The sequence below is a fragment of the Marmota marmota genome, unplaced genomic scaffold, assembly GCF_001458135.2.
Source record: "Marmota marmota marmota unplaced genomic scaffold, marMar, whole genome shotgun sequence".
Taxonomy (NCBI): Eukaryota; Metazoa; Chordata; class Mammalia; order Rodentia; family Sciuridae; genus Marmota; species Marmota marmota.
The window spans coordinates 19,836,681-19,844,008 of NW_025999998.1; positions in this window are offsets into that span (position 1 = coordinate 19,836,681).

Genomic DNA, 7,328 nt, shown 5'->3' on the forward strand with positions numbered 1-7,328 from the left:
GGGGGGGGGGGGGTAGTGCTAGAAAGAGGGCTGGTCAGGGGGTACTCAGCATTACATGCAAGTGGTAAATACTCTATATACATTGACTATAGTACTGAGTCACCCATTGTGCTGGTATTTCCCAGTTCAGGGATCTTCTGTTTTACACAGAGAACGAACTTGGAGACCTTTGCCAGGGTTGGTGAAGAACAGTTATCTAATAGTGTGGAGAGAAGTAGAGGGAACACACACACACACACACACACACACACACTATATTTATTTGGATGTGTTTGTTTAAAAAAATTTGTGTGTGTGCATGTTAGCTTTTTATTGCTGTGACCAAAATACCAGAAAAGAACAACTTTGAGGAGGAAAAGTTTTTGGGGGGCTCATGGTTTCAGAGGTTTCCATCCATGATGACCTGGATCCACTGCTCTGAGCCTGATGCATACAGTGGAGGAAAGCTGTCAGCTCATGGTGGCTGGGAAGCAGACAAAGTGCACCCATGAGGAACCAGAGACAAAATATAATCATCATGGGCATGCCCCCAGTAACCTGCTTTCTTTGGTCATGATCTACCTGCCTACAATTACCATACAGTAATCCATTTAAATAAATAATCTATCAAATGGATTAATCCACTGGTGAGGTTAAAGCTCTCATAATCTAATCATCTCACATCTGAACATTCCCACATTGCTATATGATCTTTTCAAAAGACATCTCATATTCAAACCATAACAATAGGGGAATGTGCAAATCTCAAGTGTAAAGTTCCTTGAATGTATGTATTTACTCATGTAACCATCACTTGGATGAAGACAGAAATTTTCACCACTTTGGAAAGTTCCCATGTACTCTCTCCTGTCGTTGCAAGGTTGCTAGTTAAATTGAATATAGCAGGGTGAAGAAAATTCTTAGCCTCCATCTTAGAAGTGGGTAGTTAATTCTATTTGCTCTTCTTTGCAAATACTGTTAATATTTTGGATTTTTTCTACCATTTTGTGTTCTCTATTTACAGTGATTTTTGGTCCTATTCTCCCTTCTATTGCATTAATCAAAATTTTTTTCAAATTTAGTTTATTTGTTTTTTTATTTGGGTGGTAAAATTCTCACACATATTTGACTTAAAGCCCCAAATTAGTCAATATTTTCATTGTTCTCTTGAAAATTCCAGGACTTTAGAATGCTTTTCATTCCCATATCTTCCTTGCATTCTTGGATATTATTTATGCCTAGTTTCATTTCACTTTATTTAAAAAGAAGCTCCTTAACCTGGTCAATATTATTGATTTTTTCCTGAATTCCACATTTCTAACTTGATCAATTTCTTTATTCACTGCTGCTTCTCACATCTTATTCCATATGTATAGTTTCACTTTTCTTCTTGTACATGTACATCCTTTCATATTTCTCTCAGGAAATATCTATGAATAAGAAACTCTCTCATATTTTTGAATAAAATATTTTTGCGTAATTGAAAGGGAATTCAGAGATCTAAATGGACAGTTACTTTTTCGTAGGGAAAGGCCAGTGGGAGTGGTATTTATTTTTAAAATTATAACTTCACAGAGAAGCCCTGTAAGTTTTACAACATTTTTATTGTGATTGTTTTCATCTGTGCATAAAATGTATCTAAAATGAATGCTCTTGTCCCTGGGGTAGCTTTATATCTCTGTAGACTGCTATAGTTCTTTCTTACTGTTCTGACTTTTAGTTTTTTCAGTGCTATTGAGAACTGAACCCAGGCAGACTTTACCACTGAGACCTTTAATTTATTTTTTACATCCCAACCTTTATTTATTATTATTTTTTAAAAAATTTTAAGACAGTGTCACACCAAATTGCCCAGATTAGCCTCATACTTGTGATCCTCCTGCCTTAGTCTCCCAAGTCACTGGGATTACTGGCATGTACCACTGTGCTGATGAGTACAATGTTTTTAAAACTGTGTATAAGAGGTGAGGGGGGTGCGTGCTTTCATGTTAGTGCTATTTGAAAGTGTCCTGGCATACTCTTATCAACCAGCCTCATCTTCTCCTGTTTTATGCTCACTTATATGTAACCTGCTTAGTTCCTGAAGGCTTCTGAATGCATCCTGAGTACCACTGGGGTACACTTTCCTATGCTAGGTCTATAGGCATTTTGTGGTGTATAATTTGTTCATTCATTCCCATATCTTTTAGGTGATTACTGTCTGTAAGACACCATATTGATGTTGGGGATAAAGTAGAAAACGAAAGAGACCCAGATCCCTACTTTTTAGTTTGCGTCCTACTGTGAGGAGCATAAGGTAACACAGCACTGAAGGTTTATTGTCTTTCAGTTGATGGTGACGGCTAAGAAAGCAAGTCAACCAGGAAACAGGATACAAAGCACTGAGGGTGGGATGGTAGATCGCCTTGTGCTCAAATAGCACTGGAATAGATCCCAGTCGGGAGTGAGCTCACCTGGCAAAAACTCAAGGGGAGAGCCTTTGGGGTGGGGACTCAAGAGCAAAGGTCTTGTGGCAGGTCTGGGGAAGCCCACGTGTGTCTGGAATCAGAGTCTGGGTGAACCACTGCACAGGAGGTCAGAGAGAGGAGCCAGGTGAGTTTGGAAGGAGCTACTACAAGGTGAATTGGAAGGAGTCTTAGTGCTTCAATGTAGGAAAACATACTCTCATGAATTATTTGATAATTCAAGAAAAAATGAGATTTGTCTGAACTATCACACTAGGAAAATGCAATCTTGAAAGTTGAAGATCATTGATGTCCTTATTTCATCTGAACCACTTGATATCTTAAAAATCGAATGAAAAGGAACTTGAAAGAATTGGTCTTGTTAGCTCTTAGGAAGAGCAACTTGAATATGTTTATTGTAGAGCACTGTTTTATTTCATAAGGCTCTTGATATGTGGCCTTAAGTGTCCATTCTTAAAAACATTTCCTTTTCTCACCACGAGAGTCAATTTTCTTGGTGTACTGGCATCCAATATTCAAATAATTATTTGGATAGTGGTCATATCATAACAGAATTATAATTGTTCACCATATATCATTTTTTGTTGTCAGTTATAATACCAGAGCTCACTCCATTGTTGCCTATAGCAATTGTTCTCTTTTCCTTGTTTCTTTGTTAAACTCTTCTTGGGATTTTAGTGTGACAGACTCAGGGAACCTCAGTGATGAGAATTACTTCTCATTGTTATTATTGATGCTATTAATGAGAACCATTCATTATTTTTCATTATGTAAGTGTAGCTTAACAGGATGTTAAATGCACACACACATATATGCAACACATGTGCATATACTCATTGTTAGAATGCGTAAGAGAATTAGGTTGAATTTACTGAGTCATTAATAAATCCCTGGACATACATAATGGGAGTGAGGAGAAGAAAACTACCACATAACTTAAACAAACCATCTATGCCAGGTTGGTAAAATCAAGCTAAGGAAAATGTTTGTCCATTTTCTCTCTCTATATATTTTTTGCCTTGGAAAATTGAAGGAGCTTCACTCTTACTTGCATATTTTTTCTAGGTCCTGTCTAGCATGGTAATTTTCTGAAGCTCATTTTAGTAAATGTCCAACCAGGGCAATTCTGCTGTTTTAAATACTTCTCATTTCTTTGCAGAGGAGAAATGCCAATACGGTTAATTGGTGCCCAGAAGAAACATAGTTTTTAGCAAAGTACAAGTAGAAGAGTGAATGTGTGCATATAGCTATGGGCCAGTTCCAAAGGGACCAGGTCTAGTTCTGTCTAATTTAAAGGAATCAGGTTTAGTTCTGTCCAATTTAAAGGAACTAGGTCTAATTCTATTCCATTTGATTAAGTTAAAATGTATTGAACATCTGCTGTGGAATAATTATAACTTAAATATGAATTAATTCTCAAGTAGCTTAGAGTCTTATTTATTTAACAAGCTATGATTCATTAAAAAAAAAGAACAATTTAAGACAATATACAGTCAGCTGAGGCACTGAATGTTAGGAGATTCTCTGGACAGTTAGAAGAGAGAAGGAACAGATGTTTATAGGTAGGAGTGCTTGGGAGCAGCTGGGGAAGGAAATGAGCAGGACTCTGATGGATGGGATTTCAACAGGTGGAGGGAAAGGAAGGGACAGTCCAAGTGCAGTATGAAAAGGGCCACGTGTAGGAATGAGCATCATATATTCAAGTAACAGAATTGGCTATAGTGGAGAGTTCATGTAACTAAGGGAGGATTAGAAGAAGGTAAGTTTGGCTAGCACATAATTTAAGGAGAGATTTGAACTAGTTGAGGAATTTGATACTTGTTTAGAAGAGGAAAGTATCTGGAAATGATTTCAGTGAAGATGTTAGAGTAAAAACTTAGATTCTTTTCTCCATAAATGCAATGAAAAAAAAAAGAAATAGAAAAAATTGCCATCATTAGCCTTCAGAATTCTGGAAATTAACCAAAGGCTTTTCAGCAGCAAGGGAGCATTTATTGAAGTAATTGGTTAAATCTCAGTAAACAATGATCTTTGATGCATTTTAATTTGTCTAATTCTCTTCCCCTGTTTCAACTCTATGCTATCACTGAAAGCCTGTAGTCCACAGTCCCCAAACCAGCAACCTGAGGATTTCAGAGCAGACCAAATGTGGCCAGATTCCTTCAAAGCTCCATTCCTAGAGAATTGTCACCATTTAATGTGTCTGATGGTTCCCAGGACACCTGTTTTGAAAGCTGCTTTTGTTTGACTTTGAAGCGCCCTGGGGTGGAGCAAAACAACAGGGTAACCAAATGCTTAAAGGGAAAAGCTTTGGAATGAAATGTATTTCAGGCTTTGAAAATCTCTGATGTAACCTTGAATCCATAAGGCCACGTGCAGGTGCAGGTGCAGATGTACATGCAGAAGGCTCTGCACAAGAACAGCGAAGATCCGAGAAGCCCTAAATTCGCACTCCTGGCTGAACTTGAGACTCTGTGTAGTCAGAAAATGAAGGCTAAAGCAGGGTTGTCCTCTGTTTGGCTGAATGAAAAGGTACCTCAATATACACCCAATCCCTCCTCCAACACTGGGAGAATTATTTTTGGCTTCTGGTGTTTAAGAAACACTCTGTCCAACAATTAGCTTTTCGATAAGTTAATTGAACAGAGAGGTCAGGGTCTAAAACATGACAAAAAATAGACTTAAAAAATTAGTTCAAAAAAATCACTAAGTAGACAATGATTTAAATAAACTTAAAATGAAACACTGGGGAGAGCATTAAATTGAAGATCCAGAGTTGCCACATTATAGAATTTAAAATGTCTAGTGTTCTGGAAAAGATTGAGACATGTAAAGAAACACAGCATGACCTACAACGTAATAATAATAAAAAACCAGCCACATACAGTGGTTTTTCCTTGATGCAGCCTAGATGTTGGATTTATTAAACAAAAGCTTCAAGTTAGCTATTTAAAACGTGTTCACAGAACAAAAGGAAATTATGTCTAAATAATTAAAAGAAAGCATGAGAATGATCTCACCAAATAAAAAATAACAATAATAAGAAGAAAAGTACATATAAGAGGAACCAGATAGAAATATAGAGTTGAAAGTAAAATAATTGTATAAAAATTTACTACCAGGATTTAAAAGTCGACTTGGGCCGGCAGAAAGAAAGAATCTGAAAACTTGAAGTTATGTTAACTGAGAATATTCAATGAAAAACACAAAGGAAAAGAATGAAGAAAAACAAATAGATCCTCAGAGACCTTTTAGACATTATTAAACCTTACCAATTTACCTATTATGAGAGTCCCAGAATTAGAGAAGAGAAAGAATATTTGAATAAGAAATGATCCCAAACTTCCCAACTCTGATGAAAAATTTTAATCTACAAATTCAGTAAACTCCAGGACATTCCTGTAGGACAAACTAAAAATCATCCACATCTTACCTATAGAAAGAGAAAAAAACCTTGAAAGCAGAAAAAGAGAAACAGCTCATCATGTATGACTGATGTTTATCTAAATAAATAAATATTTTCTCTTCAGAAAACAAAAAGGCCAGAGGCAGTGGGAAGACATTCAAAGTGCTCCAAGAAAAAAAAGACTAACAACTAGAAATTCTATGTCCAGCAAAACCATCATTTAAAAATTAAGGAGAAATTAAAGAAGTATCAGACAAAAATTCAAAAAGCATTTGTCTCTGGCAAACCTCCTATAATAGAAATATTAAAGGGAATCCTTCAACCTGAGATTAAAGGACATTTGACAGTAACTTGAGTCTATATGAAGAAATAAAAAATGTTTGTAAAAGTAATTACATAAATATAAAGGATGGTACAAATATATTTTTTGTAACTTTTTTCTATGATGTGATTTAAAGGAAATTGTAAAGAGTAATAATGACAATTCTAGTGGGTGTGGTGGCACATGCATGTAATCCCAGTGACTTGGGAGCCTGAGGCAGAAGGATCACAAGTTCCAGGCCAGCCTCAGCAACTTAGTCCATAACCAACTTAGTGAGATTCTGTCTCAAAAATAACAAGGGGTGGGGATGTAGCTGATGGTACAGAAAAAAAAGTTAAAAGATAATTTTGTGTCAGTGGGCATTTAATGTACAAATATGCAGTTTGTATGCAATAATACTATAATGGAGTTGAGTGGAAAGAGCTTTTTAGGACCAAAGATTTTGTGTATTCTTAAAACTAAGTTAGTATTAATCCAACCTAGATTACTATAAAATGTTAATTGTAACGTTCAATGCAATTACTAAAAAAGAAAGTGCTTGTTGCCATTTCTACTGGAGGTGCTAGCCAGGATAATTAGGAAAAAATGAGGAGGGGAAAAAAGGCAGGCAGATTGGAAAGGAGGAAGTAGAACTATCTCTGCAAAGGACATGATCCTATTTGTAGAAAGATCTAAGGAATTTATAAAACAAACAACCAATAAAGCTAAAAATGTAGTTCAGTAAGATTGCAGGATACAAGATAAATATACTAAAATTATATATAATTTTATATACTAGCAATGAACAATCCAAAAGCCAAATAAAACAATTCCATATGCAATTGCATAAAAAAATTCAGAAATAAAATTTAACAAAAAAAGCATAAGACTTGTATATTGAAAGCTACGGAAACTTGTTGAAATTTAAAAATTGAAATAAGTGAAAGCACATCATTTGTTCATGGATTGGAATACTTAATATTGTTGATGACACTAATCCCAAATTGACCTACAGATTCAACAGAATCTCTTTCAAAATCCTAGCTTCCTCTTCTTGCCCCCAAGACTGACAAGCTGATCTTGGCATTTAAGGGACCTAAATAATTCAAACAATCTTGAAAATGATTGGACCACTCATACTATCCAGTTTCAAAAATTAATACAAAAAGTAATTAAG